Source organism: Schistocerca cancellata, unplaced genomic scaffold (genome assembly GCF_023864275.1).
Source record: "Schistocerca cancellata isolate TAMUIC-IGC-003103 unplaced genomic scaffold, iqSchCanc2.1 HiC_scaffold_696, whole genome shotgun sequence".
NCBI classification, from domain to species: Eukaryota; Metazoa; Arthropoda; class Insecta; order Orthoptera; family Acrididae; genus Schistocerca; species Schistocerca cancellata.
Window position 1 is genome coordinate 17,597 of NW_026046707.1, and position 18,446 is coordinate 36,042.

The 18,446-nt window shown below is 49.8% G+C and overlaps 18 non-coding genes across 18 annotated transcripts; 8 read left to right on the top strand and 10 right to left on the bottom strand.

The window, feature by feature from the left end:
* Positions 1-363: 363 nt before the first annotated feature.
* On the bottom strand, positions 364-447 carry Trnal-uaa (transfer RNA leucine (anticodon UAA)). Its single transcript has one exon. It is a non-coding gene; the product is annotated as a tRNA-Leu (tRNA).
* Positions 448-1,130: 683 nt separating this feature from the next.
* Positions 1,131-1,202, top strand: Trnag-ccc (transfer RNA glycine (anticodon CCC)). The gene has a single exon. It is a non-coding gene; the product is annotated as a tRNA-Gly (tRNA).
* Positions 1,203-2,328: 1,126 nt separating this feature from the next.
* On the bottom strand, positions 2,329-2,412 carry Trnal-uaa (transfer RNA leucine (anticodon UAA)). Its single transcript has one exon. It is a non-coding gene; the product is annotated as a tRNA-Leu (tRNA).
* Positions 2,413-3,095: 683 nt separating this feature from the next.
* On the top strand, positions 3,096-3,167 carry Trnag-ccc (transfer RNA glycine (anticodon CCC)). Its single transcript has one exon. It is a non-coding gene; the product is annotated as a tRNA-Gly (tRNA).
* A 1,126-nt stretch (positions 3,168-4,293) lies between these two features.
* Trnal-uaa (transfer RNA leucine (anticodon UAA)) lies at positions 4,294-4,377 on the bottom strand. Its single transcript has one exon. It is a non-coding gene; the product is annotated as a tRNA-Leu (tRNA).
* A 683-nt stretch (positions 4,378-5,060) lies between these two features.
* Positions 5,061-5,132, top strand: Trnag-ccc (transfer RNA glycine (anticodon CCC)). The gene has a single exon. It is a non-coding gene; the product is annotated as a tRNA-Gly (tRNA).
* A 1,126-nt stretch (positions 5,133-6,258) lies between these two features.
* Trnal-uaa (transfer RNA leucine (anticodon UAA)) lies at positions 6,259-6,342 on the bottom strand. Its single transcript has one exon. It is a non-coding gene; the product is annotated as a tRNA-Leu (tRNA).
* Positions 6,343-7,025: 683 nt separating this feature from the next.
* Trnag-ccc (transfer RNA glycine (anticodon CCC)) lies at positions 7,026-7,097 on the top strand. Its single transcript has one exon. It is a non-coding gene; the product is annotated as a tRNA-Gly (tRNA).
* Positions 7,098-8,223: 1,126 nt separating this feature from the next.
* On the bottom strand, positions 8,224-8,307 carry Trnal-uaa (transfer RNA leucine (anticodon UAA)). The gene has a single exon. It is a non-coding gene; the product is annotated as a tRNA-Leu (tRNA).
* A 688-nt stretch (positions 8,308-8,995) lies between these two features.
* On the top strand, positions 8,996-9,067 carry Trnag-ccc (transfer RNA glycine (anticodon CCC)). The gene has a single exon. It is a non-coding gene; the product is annotated as a tRNA-Gly (tRNA).
* A 1,127-nt stretch (positions 9,068-10,194) lies between these two features.
* On the bottom strand, positions 10,195-10,278 carry Trnal-uaa (transfer RNA leucine (anticodon UAA)). Its single transcript has one exon. It is a non-coding gene; the product is annotated as a tRNA-Leu (tRNA).
* A 686-nt stretch (positions 10,279-10,964) lies between these two features.
* Positions 10,965-11,036, top strand: Trnag-ccc (transfer RNA glycine (anticodon CCC)). The gene has a single exon. It is a non-coding gene; the product is annotated as a tRNA-Gly (tRNA).
* Positions 11,037-12,164: 1,128 nt separating this feature from the next.
* Trnal-uaa (transfer RNA leucine (anticodon UAA)) lies at positions 12,165-12,248 on the bottom strand. The gene has a single exon. It is a non-coding gene; the product is annotated as a tRNA-Leu (tRNA).
* A 1,885-nt stretch (positions 12,249-14,133) lies between these two features.
* On the bottom strand, positions 14,134-14,217 carry Trnal-uaa (transfer RNA leucine (anticodon UAA)). Its single transcript has one exon. It is a non-coding gene; the product is annotated as a tRNA-Leu (tRNA).
* A 684-nt stretch (positions 14,218-14,901) lies between these two features.
* Trnag-ccc (transfer RNA glycine (anticodon CCC)) lies at positions 14,902-14,973 on the top strand. The gene has a single exon. It is a non-coding gene; the product is annotated as a tRNA-Gly (tRNA).
* A 1,129-nt stretch (positions 14,974-16,102) lies between these two features.
* Positions 16,103-16,186, bottom strand: Trnal-uaa (transfer RNA leucine (anticodon UAA)). The gene has a single exon. It is a non-coding gene; the product is annotated as a tRNA-Leu (tRNA).
* A 683-nt stretch (positions 16,187-16,869) lies between these two features.
* Trnag-ccc (transfer RNA glycine (anticodon CCC)) lies at positions 16,870-16,941 on the top strand. The gene has a single exon. It is a non-coding gene; the product is annotated as a tRNA-Gly (tRNA).
* Positions 16,942-18,068: 1,127 nt separating this feature from the next.
* Positions 18,069-18,152, bottom strand: Trnal-uaa (transfer RNA leucine (anticodon UAA)). The gene has a single exon. It is a non-coding gene; the product is annotated as a tRNA-Leu (tRNA).
* Between the last annotated feature and the right edge of the window lie 294 nt (positions 18,153-18,446).

The window sequence follows — 18,446 nt, forward strand, 5'->3', positions numbered from 1 at the left end:
CTCATCCACCTTCGTTACTGCCCTGCCAGTCATTTATACACGTATCTGTTTTCGTTGACTTTTGCTTTCTTGACGCTTGGACCCAAAAAGCACAACACAAAGAAAACGTAAACGCCCTGAGAATAGCCAAGACTCAGCAAACAAAAGTATGTTCGGCTACCGGGAATCGAATCCGGGTCGCCTGGCTGAAAGCCATGTCTCCTAACAGCTTTCCATTCCTTCTGACCGCCAGGCAATCAGACTTGCAGGGCAAGCTCCGTAATCACTGCCGTCTCTAATAATATCTCTCGAACCTGTTTGCGCGTAATTTACTTGCTTTCCCGCACGAAGGAAATGGGCAGTTTTGGAATATTTAAAATTCATTGTCAGATGTGGGGTTCGAACCCACGCTCCCTTTCGGGAACCAGAGCTTAAATCTGGCGCCTTAGACCGCTCGGCCAATCTGACGTGCGAGCGCAAATAACGTGCTGCCGTCGTTTCTAGCTTCATCTCCAGAGCCTGACTGCGAAATTTGCTTGTTTTTTCTTGTGCGAAGGAAATACGTTTTTTTAGAGTATTTTAGACGAGTTGTCAGATGTGAGGTTGCACCCCACCCTCACTTTCGGGAACCACAGCTTAAATATGGTGCCTTACACCGTTGTTTTCCGACGCCATCTGTCTTTAGTAGAACGAGCAGAACTCTGATTATCAATTTTTACATTGGCGCAGAGAAAACAACGAATGACAAGAAAAGGCCGTTCCCTATCAACGGCTACGCTGTGCATTTCACCCTTACGGGAAGCCAATGATATGCTCCAGGCGAGCATCAAACTAACCAACTTAACACTATGATACGTACGCGCTTTCTACTTCTGGACTGGCACACATATGCTCAATCGTCTCTGGATCGTCAGTAAGTACGTCACATTAGATATTTCTTTTATCACGCTGCTGTAAATTAAAGGGCAGTTTCTTCAACGGCTGTCAGTTCTGCTTCTAGTTACGCTACATCGTCCTAGCAGCACCTACACACTGCGTTCAGATGTGCTCACCTCCGCCCTGGCGTTGAGCGCCTACAGCGCCTTCGCCTTCGGCCTCTGGTGGCAGGAGGGTAGCCGACACATCGCGGCGTGAGTGAAGCGCAGCGCAATGCGGTGGTGGTGTAACGGTCAGCATGGTTGCTTCCCAAGCAGTTGATCCGGGTTCGATTCCCGGCCACCGCACGACACGTACATTTTTCTTCTAGGGATATTCCACGTAACGTAACGCGATCCTCGTAACTGAGAACTGTCGCGTTACGAATAGTTTTCCTTCGCCCCACGTCTCACTCCGTGTAGCCAGTGCGCTAGTCGCCGGATTTCGTTTCACAGCATCGTGTGTCTCCATGTGTCGACTTGTCTCGACTTTGCTCGGCTGACGCGAAAGCTGACGCTTGGAAACGGGCATATATGTAGAGGGCAGGCGCGAGAAACGACTGTGAGAGACCAAAAAACGACAAACACACGACAGAACCTTTCATTTTATTGTGGCCACAGATTCGCGCCTTAGTGTACCGAGAGGCAAGAGTGGCGTCAGCGTGCTGGACAGCATCATTAACGCTAAGCAGCAACGAAACCGAAGTAAAAAGGCAAAATGAAAGAAGCCAAATGCAGGTCGAGCTCCCAGCTGGTCACCCGTCCAAGTACTAACCACGCCCAACGGTTCTTAACTACAATGAACAGACGAGAACCGCTGCACTCAGCGTGCTATGGCCGTTAGCCACAACGCCGCGAAACGTGCAGACATATTGCTTGTTGTGCATGTCACTTGGTATTTACATGGCAGTGTCTCGCTGGAGGAAGCACTGTCTTTTACGAGAGAAAAATTAAATGGCACTTGCTGCGATCGAATACATGGCCTTTGTGTTCACAGCACGGCGCTCTAACCTACTGAGCTGACGAGCTGTGCAATGGGGCCACGTCAGCAGTCCAATACCCGGTCCACCGGCTCATCCACCTTCGTTACTGCCCTGCCAGTCATTTATACACGTATCTGTTTTCGTTGACTTTTGCTTTCTTGACGCTTGGACCCAAAAAGCACAACACAAAGAAAACGTAAACGCCCTGAGAATAGCCAAGACTCAGCAAACAAAAGTATGTTCGGCTACCGGGAATCGAATCCGGGTCGCCTGGCTGAAAGCCATGTCTCCTAACAGCTTTCCATTCCTTCTGACCGCCAGGCAATCAGACTTGCAGGGCAAGCTCCGTAATCACTGCCGTCTCTAATAATATCTCTCGAACCTGTTTGCGCGTAATTTACTTGCTTTCCCGCACGAAGGAAATGGGCAGTTTTGGAATATTTAAAATTCATTGTCAGATGTGGGGTTCGAACCCACGCTCCCTTTCGGGAACCAGAGCTTAAATCTGGCGCCTTAGACCGCTCGGCCAATCTGACGTGCGAGCGCAAATAACGTGCTGCCGTCGTTTCTAGCTTCATCTCCAGAGCCTGACTGCGAAATTTGCTTGTTTTTTCTTGTGCGAAGGAAATACGTTTTTTTAGAGTATTTTAGACGAGTTGTCAGATGTGAGGTTGCACCCCACCCTCACTTTCGGGAACCACAGCTTAAATATGGTGCCTTACACCGTTGTTTTCCGACGCCATCTGTCTTTAGTAGAACGAGCAGAACTCTGATTATCAATTTTTACATTGGCGCAGAGAAAACAACGAATGACAAGAAAAGGCCGTTCCCTATCAACGGCTACGCTGTGCATTTCACCCTTACGGGAAGCCAATGATATGCTCCAGGCGAGCATCAAACTAACCAACTTAACACTATGATACGTACGCGCTTTCTACTTCTGGACTGGCACACATATGCTCAATCGTCTCTGGATCGTCAGTAAGTACGTCACATTAGATATTTCTTTTATCACGCTGCTGTAAATTAAAGGGCAGTTTCTTCAACGGCTGTCAGTTCTGCTTCTAGTTACGCTACATCGTCCTAGCAGCACCTACACACTGCGTTCAGATGTGCTCACCTCCGCCCTGGCGTTGAGCGCCTACAGCGCCTTCGCCTTCGGCCTCTGGTGGCAGGAGGGTAGCCGACACATCGCGGCGTGAGTGAAGCGCAGCGCAATGCGGTGGTGGTGTAACGGTCAGCATGGTTGCTTCCCAAGCAGTTGATCCGGGTTCGATTCCCGGCCACCGCACGACACGTACATTTTTCTTCTAGGGATATTCCACGTAACGTAACGCGATCCTCGTAACTGAGAACTGTCGCGTTACGAATAGTTTTCCTTCGCCCCACGTCTCACTCCGTGTAGCCAGTGCGCTAGTCGCCGGATTTCGTTTCACAGCATCGTGTGTCTCCATGTGTCGACTTGTCTCGACTTTGCTCGGCTGACGCGAAAGCTGACGCTTGGAAACGGGCATATATGTAGAGGGCAGGCGCGAGAAACGACTGTGAGAGACCAAAAAACGACAAACACACGACAGAACCTTTCATTTTATTGTGGCCACAGATTCGCGCCTTAGTGTACCGAGAGGCAAGAGTGGCGTCAGCGTGCTGGACAGCATCATTAACGCTAAGCAGCAACGAAACCGAAGTAAAAAGGCAAAATGAAAGAAGCCAAATGCAGGTCGAGCTCCCAGCTGGTCACCCGTCCAAGTACTAACCACGCCCAACGGTTCTTAACTACAATGAACAGACGAGAACCGCTGCACTCAGCGTGCTATGGCCGTTAGCCACAACGCCGCGAAACGTGCAGACATATTGCTTGTTGTGCATGTCACTTGGTATTTACATGGCAGTGTCTCGCTGGAGGAAGCACTGTCTTTTACGAGAGAAAAATTAAATGGCACTTGCTGCGATCGAATACATGGCCTTTGTGTTCACAGCACGGCGCTCTAACCTACTGAGCTGACGAGCTGTGCAATGGGGCCACGTCAGCAGTCCAATACCCGGTCCACCGGCTCATCCACCTTCGTTACTGCCCTGCCAGTCATTTATACACGTATCTGTTTTCGTTGACTTTTGCTTTCTTGACGCTTGGACCCAAAAAGCACAACACAAAGAAAACGTAAACGCCCTGAGAATAGCCAAGACTCAGCAAACAAAAGTATGTTCGGCTACCGGGAATCGAATCCGGGTCGCCTGGCTGAAAGCCATGTCTCCTAACAGCTTTCCATTCCTTCTGACCGCCAGGCAATCAGACTTGCAGGGCAAGCTCCGTAATCACTGCCGTCTCTAATAATATCTCTCGAACCTGTTTGCGCGTAATTTACTTGCTTTCCCGCACGAAGGAAATGGGCAGTTTTGGAATATTTAAAATTCATTGTCAGATGTGGGGTTCGAACCCACGCTCCCTTTCGGGAACCAGAGCTTAAATCTGGCGCCTTAGACCGCTCGGCCAATCTGACGTGCGAGCGCAAATAACGTGCTGCCGTCGTTTCTAGCTTCATCTCCAGAGCCTGACTGCGAAATTTGCTTGTTTTTTCTTGTGCGAAGGAAATACGTTTTTTTAGAGTATTTTAGACGAGTTGTCAGATGTGAGGTTGCACCCCACCCTCACTTTCGGGAACCACAGCTTAAATATGGTGCCTTACACCGTTGTTTTCCGACGCCATCTGTCTTTAGTAGAACGAGCAGAACTCTGATTATCAATTTTTACATTGGCGCAGAGAAAACAACGAATGACAAGAAAAGGCCGTTCCCTATCAACGGCTACGCTGTGCATTTCACCCTTACGGGAAGCCAATGATATGCTCCAGGCGAGCATCAAACTAACCAACTTAACACTATGATACGTACGCGCTTTCTACTTCTGGACTGGCACACATATGCTCAATCGTCTCTGGATCGTCAGTAAGTACGTCACATTAGATATTTCTTTTATCACGCTGCTGTAAATTAAAGGGCAGTTTCTTCAACGGCTGTCAGTTCTGCTTCTAGTTACGCTACATCGTCCTAGCAGCACCTACACACTGCGTTCAGATGTGCTCACCTCCGCCCTGGCGTTGAGCGCCTACAGCGCCTTCGCCTTCGGCCTCTGGTGGCAGGAGGGTAGCCGACACATCGCGGCGTGAGTGAAGCGCAGCGCAATGCGGTGGTGGTGTAACGGTCAGCATGGTTGCTTCCCAAGCAGTTGATCCGGGTTCGATTCCCGGCCACCGCACGACACGTACATTTTTCTTCTAGGGATATTCCACGTAACGTAACGCGATCCTCGTAACTGAGAACTGTCGCGTTACGAATAGTTTTCCTTCGCCCCACGTCTCACTCCGTGTAGCCAGTGCGCTAGTCGCCGGATTTCGTTTCACAGCATCGTGTGTCTCCATGTGTCGACTTGTCTCGACTTTGCTCGGCTGACGCGAAAGCTGACGCTTGGAAACGGGCATATATGTAGAGGGCAGGCGCGAGAAACGACTGTGAGAGACCAAAAAACGACAAACACACGACAGAACCTTTCATTTTATTGTGGCCACAGATTCGCGCCTTAGTGTACCGAGAGGCAAGAGTGGCGTCAGCGTGCTGGACAGCATCATTAACGCTAAGCAGCAACGAAACCGAAGTAAAAAGGCAAAATGAAAGAAGCCAAATGCAGGTCGAGCTCCCAGCTGGTCACCCGTCCAAGTACTAACCACGCCCAACGGTTCTTAACTACAATGAACAGACGAGAACCGCTGCACTCAGCGTGCTATGGCCGTTAGCCACAACGCCGCGAAACGTGCAGACATATTGCTTGTTGTGCATGTCACTTGGTATTTACATGGCAGTGTCTCGCTGGAGGAAGCACTGTCTTTTACGAGAGAAAAATTAAATGGCACTTGCTGCGATCGAATACATGGCCTTTGTGTTCACAGCACGGCGCTCTAACCTACTGAGCTGACGAGCTGTGCAATGGGGCCACGTCAGCAGTCCAATACCCGGTCCACCGGCTCATCCACCTTCGTTACTGCCCTGCCAGTCATTTATACACGTATCTGTTTTCGTTGACTTTTGCTTTCTTGACGCTTGGACCCAAAAAGCACAACACAAAGAAAACGTAAACGCCCTGAGAATAGCCAAGACTCAGCAAACAAAAGTATGTTCGGCTACCGGGAATCGAATCCGGGTCGCCTGGCTGAAAGCCATGTCTCCTAACAGCTTTCCATTCCTTCTGACCGCCAGGCAATCAGACTTGCAGGGCAAGCTCCGTAATCACTGCCGTCTCTAATAATATCTCTCGAACCTGTTTGCGCGTAATTTACTTGCTTTCCCGCACGAAGGAAATGGGCAGTTTTGGAATATTTAAAATTCATTGTCAGATGTGGGGTTCGAACCCACGCTCCCTTTCGGGAACCAGAGCTTAAATCTGGCGCCTTAGACCGCTCGGCCAATCTGACGTGCGAGCGCAAATAACGTGCTGCCGTCGTTTCTAGCTTCATCTCCAGAGCCTGACTGCGAAATTTGCTTGTTTTTTCTTGTGCGAAGGAAATACGTTTTTTTAGAGTATTTTAGACGAGTTGTCAGATGTGAGGTTGCACCCCACCCTCACTTTCGGGAACCACAGCTTAAATATGGTGCCTTACACCGTTGTTTTCCGACGCCATCTGTCTTTAGTAGAACGAGCAGAACTCTGATTATCAATTTTTACATTGGCGCAGAGAAAACAACGAATGACAAGAAAAGGCCGTTCCCTATCAACGGCTACGCTGTGCATTTCACCCTTACGGGAAGCCAATGATATGCTCCAGGCGAGCATCAAACTAACCAACTTAACACTATGATACGTACGCGCTTTCTACTTCTGGACTGGCACACATATGCTCAATCGTCTCTGGATCGTCAGTAAGTACGTCACATTAGATATTTCTTTTATCACGCTGCTGTAAATTAAAGGGCAGTTTCTTCAACGGCTGTCAGTTCTGCTTCTAGTTACGCTACATCGTCCTAGCAGCACCTACACACTGCGTTCAGATGTGCTCACCTCCGCCCTGGCGTTGAGCGCCTACAGCGCCTTCGCCTTCGGCCTCTGGTGGCAGGAGGGTAGCCGACACATCGCGGCGTGAGTGAAGCGCAGCGCAATGCGGTGGTGGTGTAACGGTCAGCATGGTTGCTTCCCAAGCAGTTGATCCGGGTTCGATTCCCGGCCACCGCACGACACGTACATTTTTCTTCTAGGGATATTCCACGTAACGTAACGCGATCCTCGTAACTGAGAACTGTCGCGTTACGAATAGTTTTCCTTCGCCCCACGTCTCACTCCGTGTAGCCAGTGCGCTAGTCGCCGGATTTCGTTTCACAGCATCGTGTGTCTCCATGTGTCGACTTGTCTCGACTTTGCTCGGCTGACGCGAAAGCTGACGCTTGGAAACGGGCATATATGTAGAGGGCAGGCGCGAGAAACGACTGTGAGAGACCAAAAAACGACAAACACACGACAGAACCTTTCATTTTATTGTGGCCACAGATTCGCGCCTTAGTGTACCGAGAGGCAAGAGTGGCGTCAGCGTGCTGGACAGCATCATTAACGCTAAGCAGCAACGAAACCGAAGTAAAAAGGCAAAATGAAAGAAGCCAAATGCAGGTCGAGCTCCCAGCTGGTCACCCGTCCAAGTACTAACCACGCCCAACGGTTCTTAACTACAATGAACAGACGAGAACCGCTGCACTCAGCGTGCTATGGCCGTTAGCCACAACGCCGCGAAACGTGCAGACATATTGCTTGTTGTGCATGTCACTTGGTATTTACATGGCAGTGTCTCGCTGGAGGAAGCACTGTCTTTTACGAGAGAAAAATTAAATGGCACTTGCTGCGATCGAATACATGGCCTTTGTGTTCACAGCACGGCGCTCTAACCTACTGAGCTGACGAGCTGTGCAATGGGGCCACGTCAGCAGTCCAATACCCGGTCCACCGGCTCATCCACCTTCGTTACTGCCCTGCCAGTCATTTATACACGTATCTGTTTTCGTTGACTTTTGCTTTCTTGACGCTTGGACCCAAAAAGCACAACACAAAGAAAACGTAAACGCCCTGAGAATAGCCAAGACTCAGCAAACAAAAGTATGTTCGGCTACCGGGAATCGAATCCGGGTCGCCTGGCTGAAAGCCATGTCTCCTAACAGCTTTCCATTCCTTCTGACCGCCAGGCAATCAGACTTGCAGGGCAAGCTCCGTAATCACTGCCGTCTCTAATAATATCTGTCGAACCTGTTTGCGCGTAATTTACTTGCTTTCCCGCACGAAGGAAATGGGCAGTTTTGGAATATTTAAAATTCATTGTCAGATGTGGGGTTCGAACCCACGCTCCCTTTCGGGAACCAGAGCTTAAATCTGGCGCCTTAGACCGCTCGGCCAATCTGACGTGCGAGCGCAAATAACGTGCTGCCGTCGTTTCTAGCTTCATCTCCAGAGCCTGACTGCGAAATTTGCTTGTTTTTTCTTGTGCGAAGGAAATACGTTTTTTTAGAGTATTTTAGACGAGTTGTCAGATGTGAGGTTGCACCCCACCCTCACTTTCGGGAACCACAGCTTAAATATGGTGCCTTACACCGTTGTTTTCCGACGCCATCTGTCTTTAGTAGAACGAGCAGAACTCTGATTATCAATTTTTACATTGGCGCAGAGAAAACAACGAATGACAAGAAAAGGCCGTTCCCTATCAACGGCTACGCTGTGCATTTCACCCTTACGGGAAGCCAATGATATGCTCCAGGCGAGCATCAAACTAACCAACTTAACACTATGATACGTACGCGCTTTCTACTTCTGGACTGGCACACATATGCTCAATCGTCTCTGGATCGTCAGTAAGTACGTCACATTAGATATTTCTTTTATCACGCTGCTGTAAATTAAAGGGCAGTTTCTTCAACGGCTGTCAGTTCTGCTTCTAGTTACGCTACATCGTCCTAGCAGCACCTACACACTGCGTTCAGATGTGCTCACCTCCGCCCTGGCGTTGAGCGCCTACAGCGCCTTCGCCTTCGGCCTCTGGTGGCAGGAGGGTAGCCGACACATCGCGGCGTGAGTGAAGCGCAGCGCAGCGCAATGCGGTGGTGGTGTAACGGTCAGCATGGTTGCTTCCCAAGCAGTTGATCCGGGTTCGATTCCCGGCCACCGCACGACACGTACATTTTTCTTCTAGGGATATTCCACGTAACGTAACGCGATCCTCGTAACTGAGAACTGTCGCGTTACGAATAGTTTTCCTTCGCCCCACGTCTCACTCCGTGTAGCCAGTGCGCTAGTCGCCGGATTTCGTTTCACAGCATCGTGTGTCTCCATGTGTCGACTTGTCTCGACTTTGCTCGGCTGACGCGAAAGCTGACGCTTGGAAACGGGCATATATGTAGAGGGCAGGCGCGAGAAACGACTGTGAGAGACCAAAAAACGACAAACACACGACAGAACCTTTCATTTTATTGTGGCCACAGATTCGCGCCTTAGTGTACCGAGAGGCAAGAGTGGCGTCAGCGTGCTGGACAGCATCATTAACGCTAAGCAGCAACGAAACCGAAGTAAAAAGGCAAAATGAAAGAATCCAAATGCAGGTCGAGCTCCCAGCTGGTCACCCCGTCCAAGTACTAACCACGCCCAACGGTTCTTAACTACAATGAACAGACGAGAACCGCTGCACTCAGCGTGCTATGGCCGTTAGCCACAACGCCGCGAAACGTGCAGACATATTGCTTGTTGTGCATGTCACTTGGTATTTACATGGCAGTGTCTCGCTGGAGGAAGCACTGTCTTTTACGAGAGAAAAATTAAAGGGCACTTGCTGCGATCGAATACATGGCCTTTGTGTTCACAGCACGGCGCTCTAACCTACTGAGCTGACGAGCTGTGCAATGGGGCCACGTCAGCAGTCCAATACCCGGTCCACCGGCTCATCCACCTTCGTTACTGCCCTGCCAGTCATTTATACACGTATCTGTTTTCGTTGACTTTTGCTTTCTTGACGCTTGGACCCAAAAAGCACAACACAAAGAAAACGTAAACGCCCTGAGAATAGCCAAGACTCAGCAAACAAAAGTATGTTCGGCTACCGGGAATCGAATCCGGGTCGCCTGGCTGAAAGCCATGTCTCCTAACAGCTTTCCATTCCTTCTGACCGCCAGGCAATCAGACTTGCAGGGCAAGCTCCGTAATCACTGCCGTCTCTAATAATATCTCTCGAACCTGTTTGCGCGTAATTTACTTGCTTTCCCGCACGAAGGAAATGGGCAGTTTTGGAATATTTAAAATTCATTGTCAGATGTGGGGTTCGAACCCACGCTCCCTTTCGGGAACCAGAGCTTAAATCTGGCGCCTTAGACCGCTCGGCCAATCTGACGTGCGAGCGCAAATAACGTGCTGCCGTCGTTTCTAGCTTCATCTCCAGAGCCTGACTGCGAAATTTGCTTGTTTTTTCTTGTGCGAAGGAAATACGTTTTTTTAGAGTATTTTAGACGAGTTGTCAGATGTGAGGTTGCACCCACCCTCACTTTCGGGAACCACAGCTTAAATATGGTGCCTTACACCGTTGTTTTCCGACGCCATCTGTCTTTAGTAGAACGAGCAGAACTCTGATTATCAATTTTTACATTGGCGCAGAGAAAACAACGAATGACAAGAAAAGGCCGTTCCCTATCAACGGCTACGCTGTGCATTTCACCCTTACGGGAAGCCAATGATATGCTCCAGGCGAGCATCAAACTAACCAACTTAACACTATGATACGTACGCGCTTTCTACTTCTGGACTGGCACACATATGCTCAATCGTCTCTGGATCGTCAGTAAGTACGTCACATTAGATATTTCTTTTATCACGCTGCTGTAAATTAAAGGGCAGTTTCTTCAACGGCTGTCAGTTCTGCTTCTAGTTACGCTACATCGCCTAGCAGCACCTACACACTGCGTTCAGATGTGCTCACCTCCGCCCTGGCGTTGAGCGCCTACAGCGCCTTCGCCTTCGGCCTCTGGTGGCAGGAGGGTAGCCGACACATCGCGGCGTGAGTGAAGCGCAGCGCAGCGCAATGCGGTGGTGGTGTAACGGTCAGCATGGTTGCTTCCCAAGCAGTTGATCCGGGTTCGATTCCCGGCCACCGCACGACACGTACATTTTTCTTCTAGGGATATTCCACGTAACGTAACGCGATCCTCGTAACTGAGAACTGTCGCGTTACGAATAGTTTTCCTTCGCCCCCACGTCTCACTCCGTGTAGCCAGTGCGCTAGTCGCCGGATTTCGTTTCACAGCATCGTGTGTCTCCATGTGTCGACTTGTCTCGACTTTGCTCGGCTGACGCGAAAGCTGACGCTTGGAAACGGGCATATATGTAGAGGGCAGGCGCGAGAAACGACTGTGAGAGACCAAAAAACGACAAACACACGACAGAACCTTTCATTTTATTGTGGCCACAGATTCGCGCCTTAGTGTACCGAGAGGCAAGAGTGGCGTCAGCGTGCTGGACAGCATCATTAACGCTAAGCAGCAACGAAACCGAAGTAAAAAGGCAAAATGAAAGAAGCCAAATGCAGGTCGAGCTCCCAGCTGGTCACCCGTCCAAGTACTAACCACGCCCAACGGTTCTTAACTACAATGAACAGACGAGAACCGCTGCACTCAGCGTGCTATGGCCGTTAGCCACAACGCCGCGAAACGTGCAGACATATTGCTTGTTGTGCATGTCACTTGGTATTTACATGGCAGTGTCTCGCTGGAGGAAGCACTGTCTTTTACGAGAGAAAAATTAAATGGCACTTGCTGCGATCGAATACATGGCCTTTGTGTTCACAGCACGGCGCTCTAACCTACTGAGCTGACGAGCTGTGCAATGGGGCCACGTCAGCAGTCCCAATACCCGGTCCACCGGCTCATCCACCTTCGTTACTGCCCTGCCAGTCATTTATACACGTATCTGTTTTTCGTTGACTTTTGCTTTCTTGACGCTTGACCCAAAAAGCACAACACAAAGAAAACGTAAACGCCCTGAGAATAGCCAAGACTCAGCAAACAAAAGTATGTTCGGCTACCGGGAATCGAATCCGGGTCGCCTGGCTGAAAGCCATGTCTCCTAACAGCTTTCCATTCCTTCTGACCGCCAGGCAATCAGACTTGCAGGGCAAGCTCCGTAATCACTGCCGTCTCTAATAATATCTCTCGAACCTGTTTGCGCGTAATTTACTTGCTTTCCCGCACGAAGGAAATGGGCAGTTTTGGAATATTTAAAATTCATTGTCAGATGTGGGGTTCGAACCCACGCTCCCTTTCGGGAACCAGAGCTTAAATCTGGCGCCTTAGACCGCTCGGCCAATCTGACGTGGCGAGCGCAAATAACGTGCTGCCGTCGTTTTCTAAGCTTCATCTCCAGAGCCTGACTGCGAAATTTGCTTGTTTTTTCTTGTGCGAAGGAAATACGTTTTTTTAGAGTATTTTAGACGAGTTGTCAGATGTGAGGTTGCACCCCACCCTCACTTTCGGGAACCACAGCTTAAATATGGTGCCTTACACCGTTGTTTTCCGACGCCATCTGTCTTTAGTAGAACGAGCAGAACTCTGATTATCAATTTTTACATTGGCGCAGAGAAAACAACGAATGACAAGAAAAGGCCGTTCCCTATCAACGGCTACGCTGTGCATTTTCACCCTTACGGAAGCCAATGATATGCTCCAGGCGAGCATCAAACTAACCAACTTAACACTATGATACGTACGCGCTTTCTACTTCTGGACTGGCACACATATGCTCAATCGTCTCTGGATCGTCAGTAAGTACGTCACATTAGATATTTCTTTTATCACGCTGCTGTAAATTAAAGGGCAGTTTCTTCAACGGCTGTCAGTTCTGCTTCTAGTTACGCTACATCGTCCTAGCAGCACCTACACACTGCGTTCAGATGTGCTCACCTCCGCCCTGGCGTTGAGCGCCTACAGCGCCTTCGCCTTCGGCCTCTGGTGGCAGGAGGGTAGCCGACACATCGCGGCGTGAGTGAAGCGCAGCGCAATGCGGTGGTGGTGTAACGGTCAGCATGGTTGCTTCCCAAGCAGTTGATCCGGGTTCGATTCCGGCCACCGCACGACACGTACATTTTTCTTCTAGGGATATTCCACGTAACGTAACGCGATCCTCGTAACTGAGAACTGTCGCGTACGAATAGTTTTCCTTCGCCCCACGTCTCACTCCGTGTAGCCAGTGCGCTAGTCGCCGGATTTCGTTTCACAGCATCGTGTGTCTCCATGTGTCGACTTGTCTCGACTTTGCTCGGCTGACGCGAAAGCTGACGCTTGGAAACGGGCATATATGTAGAGGGCAGGCGCGAGAAACGACTGTGAGAGACCAAAAAAACGACAAACACACGACAGAACCTTTCATTTTATTGTGGCCACAGATTCGCGCCTTAGTGTACCGAGAGGCAAGAGTGGCGTCAGCGTGCTGGACAGCATCATTAACGCTAAGCAGCAACGAAACCGAAGTAAAAAGGCAAAATGAAAGAATCCAAATGCAGGTCGAGCTCCCAGCTGGTCACCCGTCCAAGTACTAACCACGCCCAACGGTTCTTAACTACAATGACCAGACGAGAACCGCTGCACTCAGCGTGCTATGGCCGTTAGCCACAACGCCGCGAAACGTGCAGACATATTGCTTGTTGTGCATGTCACTTGGTATTTACATGGCAGTGTCTCGCTGGAGGAAGCACTGTCTTTTACGAGAGAAAAATTAAAGGGCACTTGCCTGCGATCGAATACATGGCCTTTGTGTTCACAGCACGGCGCTCTAACCTACTGAGCTGACGAGCTGTGCAATGGGGCCACGTCAGCAGTCCATACCCGGTCCACCGGCTCATCCACCTTCGTTACTGCCCTGCCAGTCATTTATACACGTATCTGTTTTCGTTGACTTTTGCTTTCTTGACGCTTGGACCCAAAAAGCACAACACAAAGAAAACGTAAACGCCCTGAGAATAGCCAAGACTCAGCAAACACAAAAGTATGTTCGGCTACCGGGAATCGAATCCGGGTCGCCTGGCTGAAAGCCATGTCTCCTAACAGCTTTCCATTCCTTCTGACCGCCAGGCAATCAGACTTGCAGGGCAAGCTCCGTAATCACTGCCGTCTCTAATAATATCTCTCGAACCTGTTTGCGCGTAATTACTTGCTTTCCCCGCACGAAGGAAATGGGCAGTTTTGGAATATTTAAAATTCATTGTCAGATGTGGGGTTCGAACCCACGCTCCCTTTTCGGAACCAGAGCTTAAATCTGGCGCCTTAGACCGCTCGGCCAATCTGACGTGCGAGCGCAATAACGTGCTGCCGTCGTTTCCTAGCTTCATCTCCAGAGCCTGACTGCGAAATTTGCTTGTTTTTTCTTGTGCGAAGGAAATACGTTTTTTTAGAGTATTTTAGACGAGTTGTCAGATGTGAGGTTGCACCCCACCCTCACTTTCGGAACCACAGCTTAAATATGGTGCCTTACACCGTTGTTTCCGACGCCATCTGTCTTTAGTAGAACGAGCAGAACTCTGATTATCAATTTTTACATTGGCGCAGAGAAAACAACGAATGACAAGAAAAGGCCGTTCCCTATCAACGGCTACGCTGTGCATTTCACCCTTACGGGAAGCCAATGATATGCTCCAGGCGAGCATCAAACTAACCAACTTAACACTATGATACGTACTGCGCTTTCTACTTCTGGACTGGCACACATATGCTCAATCGTCTCTGGATCGTCCAGTAAGTACGTCACATTAGATATTTCTTTTATCACGCTGCTGTAAATTAAAGGGCAGTTTCTTCAACGGCTGTCAGTTCTGCTTCTAGTTACGCTACATCGTCCTAGCAGCACCTACACACTTGCGTTCAGATGTGCTCACCTCCGCCCTGGCGTTGAGCGCCTACAGCGCCTTCGCCTTCGGCCTCTGGTGGCAGGAGGGTAGCCGACACATCGCGGCGTGAGTGAAGCGCAGCGCAATGCGGTGGTGGTGTAACGGTCAGCATGGTTGCTTCCCAAGCAGTTGATCCGGGTTCGATTCCCGGCCACCGCACGACACGTACATTTTTCTTCTAGGGATATTCCACGTAACGTAACGCGATCCTCGTAACTGAGAAACTGTCGCGTTACGAATAGTTTTCCTTCGCCCCACGTCTCACTCCGTGTAGCCAGTGCGCTAGTCGCCGGATTTCGTTTCACAGCATCGTGTGTCTCCATGTGTCGACCTTGTCTCGACTTTGCTCGGCTGACGCGAAAGCTGACGCTTGGAAACGGGCATATATGTAGAGGGCAGGCGCGAGAAACGACTGTGAGAGACCAAAAAACGACAAACACACGACAGAACCTTTCATTTTATTGTGGCCACAGATTCGCGCCTTAGTGTACCGAGAGGCAAGAGTGGCGTCAGCGTGCTGGACAGCATCATTAACGCTAAGCAGCAACGAAACCGAAGTAAAAAGGCAAAATGAAAGAATCCAAATGCAGGTCGAGCTCCCAGCTGGTCACCCGTCCAAGTACTAACCACGCCCAACGGTTCTTAACTACAATGAACAGACGAGAACCGCTGCACTCAGCGTGCTATGGCCGTTAGCCACAACGCCGCGAAACGTGCAGACATATTGCTTGTTGTGCATGTCACTTGGTATTTACATGGCAGTGTCTCGCTGGAGGAAGCACTGTCTTTTACGAGAGAAAAATTAAATGGCACTTGCTGCGATCGAAATACATGCCTTGTGTTCACAGCACGGCGCTCTAACCTACTGAGCTGACGAGCTGTGCAATGGGCCACGTCAGCAGTCCAATACCCGGTCCACCGGCTCATCCACCTTCGTTACTCGTGCCCTGCCAGTCATTTATACACGTATCTGTTTTCGTTGACTTTTGCTTTCTTGACGCTTGGACCCAAAAAGCACAACACAAAGAAAACGTAAACGCCCTGAGAATAGCCAAGACTCAGCAAACAAAAGTATGTTCGGCTACCGGGAATCGAATCCGGGCCGCCTGGCTGAAAGCCATGTCTCCTAACAGCTTTCCATTCCTTCTGACCGCCAGGCAATCAGACTTGCAGGGCAAGCTCCGTAATCACTGCCATCTCTAATAATATCTCTCGAACCTGTTTGCGCGTAATTTACTTGCTTTCCCGCACGAAGGAAATGGGCAGTTTTGGAATATTTAAAATTCATTGTCAGATGTGGGGTTCGAACCCACGCTCCCTTTCGGGAACCAGAGCTTAAATCTGGCGCCTTAGACCGCTCGGCCAATCTGACGTGCGAGCGCAAATAACGTGCTGCCGTCGTTTCTAGCTTCATCTCCAGAGCCTGACTGCGAAATTTGCTTGTTTTTTCTTGTGTGAAGGAAATACGTTTTTTTAGAGTATTTTAGACGAGTTGTCAGATGTGAGGTTGCACCCCACCCTCACTTTCGGGAACCACAGCTTAAATATGGTGCCTTACACCGTTGTTTTCCGTCGCCATCTGTCTTTAGTAGAACGAGCAGAACTCTAATTATCAATTTTTACATTGGCGCAGAGAAAACAACGAATGACAAGAAAAGGCCGTTCCCTATCAACGGCTACGCTGTGCATTTCACCCTTACGGGAAGCCAATGATATGCTCCAGGCGAGCATCAAACTAACCAACTTAACACTATGATACGTACGCGCTTTCTACTTCTGGACTGGCACACATATGCTCAATCGTCTCTGGATCGTCAGTAAGTACGTCACATTAGATATTTCTTTTATCACGCTGCTGTAAATTAAAGGGCAGTTTCTTCAACGGCTGTCAGTTCTGCTTCTAGTTACGCTACATCGTCCTAGCAGCACCTACACACTGCGTTCAGATGTGCTCACCTCCGCCCTGGCGTTGAGCGCCTACAGCGCCTTCGCCTTCGGCCTCTGGTGGCAGGAGGGTAGCCGACACATCGCGGCGTGAGTGAAGCACAGCGCAAGGCGGTGGTGGTGTAACGGTCAGCATGGTTGCTTCCCAAGCAGTTGATCCGGGTTCGATTCCCGGCCACCGCACGACACGTACATTTTTCTTCTAGGGATATTCCACGTAACGTAACGCGATCCTCGTAACTGAGAACTGTCGCGTTACGAATAGTTTTCCTTCGCCCCACGTCTCACTCCGTGTAGCCAGTGCGCTAGTCGCCGGATTTCGTTTCACAGCATCGTGTGTCTCCATGTGTCGACTTGTCTCGACTTTGCGAAAGCTGACGCGAAAGCTGACGCTTGGAAACGGGCATATATGTAGAGGGCAGGCGCGAGAAACGACTGTGAGAGACCAAAAAACGACAAACACACGACAGAACCTTTCATTTTATTGTGGCCACAGATTCGCGCCTTAGTGTACCGAGAGGCAAGAGTGGCGTCAGCGTGCTGGACAGCATCATTAACGCTAAGCAGCAACGAAAGCGAAGTAAAAAGGCAAAATGAAAGAAGCCAAATGCAGGTCGAGCTCCCAGCTGGTCACCCATCCAAGTACTAACCACGCCCAACGGTTCTTAACTACAATGAACAGACGAGAACCGCTGCACTCAGCGTGCTATGGCCGTTAGCCGCAACGCCGCGAAACGTGCAGACATATTGCTTGTTGTGCATGTCACTTGGTATTTACATGGCAGTGTCTCGCTGGAGGAAGCACTGTCTTTTACGAGAGAAAAATTAAATGGCACTTGCTGCGATCGAATACATGGCCTTTGTGTTCACAGCACGGCGCTCTAACCTACTGAGCTGACGAGCTGTGCAATGGGGCCACGTCAGCAGTCCAATACCTGGTCCACCGGCTCATCCACCTTCGTTACTGCCCTGCCAGTCATTTATACACGTATCTGCTTTCGTTGACTTTTGCTTTCTTGACGCTTGGACCCAAAAAGCACAACACAAAGAAAACGTAAACGCCCTGAGAATAGCCAAGACTCAGCAAACAAAAGTATGTTCGGCTACCGGGAATCGAATCCGGGCCGCCTGGCTGAAAGCCATGTCTCCTAACAGCTTTCCATTCCTTCTGACCGCCAGGCAATCAGACTTGCAGGGCAAGCTCCGTAATCACTGCCATCTCTAATAATATCTCTCGAACCTGTTTGCGCGTAATTTACTTGCTTTCCCGCACGAAGGAAATGGGCAGTTTTGGAATATTTAAAATTCATTGTCAGATGTGGGGTTCGAACCCACGCTCCCTTTCGGGAACCAGAGCTTAAATCTGGCGCCTTAGACCGCTCGGCCAATCTGACGTGCGAGCGCAAATAACGTGCTGCCGTCGTTTCTAGCTTCATCTCCAGAGCCTGACTGCGAAATTTGCTTGTTTTTTCTTGTGTGAAGGAAATACGTTTTTTTAGAGTATTTTAGACGAGTTGTCAGATGTGAGGTTGCACCCCACCCTCACTTTCGGGAACCACAGCTTAAATATGGTGCCTTACACCGTTGTTTTCCGTCGCCATCTGTCTTTAGTAGAACGAGCAGAACTCTAATTATCAATTTTTACATTGGCGCAGAGAAAACAACGAATGACAAGAAAAGGCCGTTCC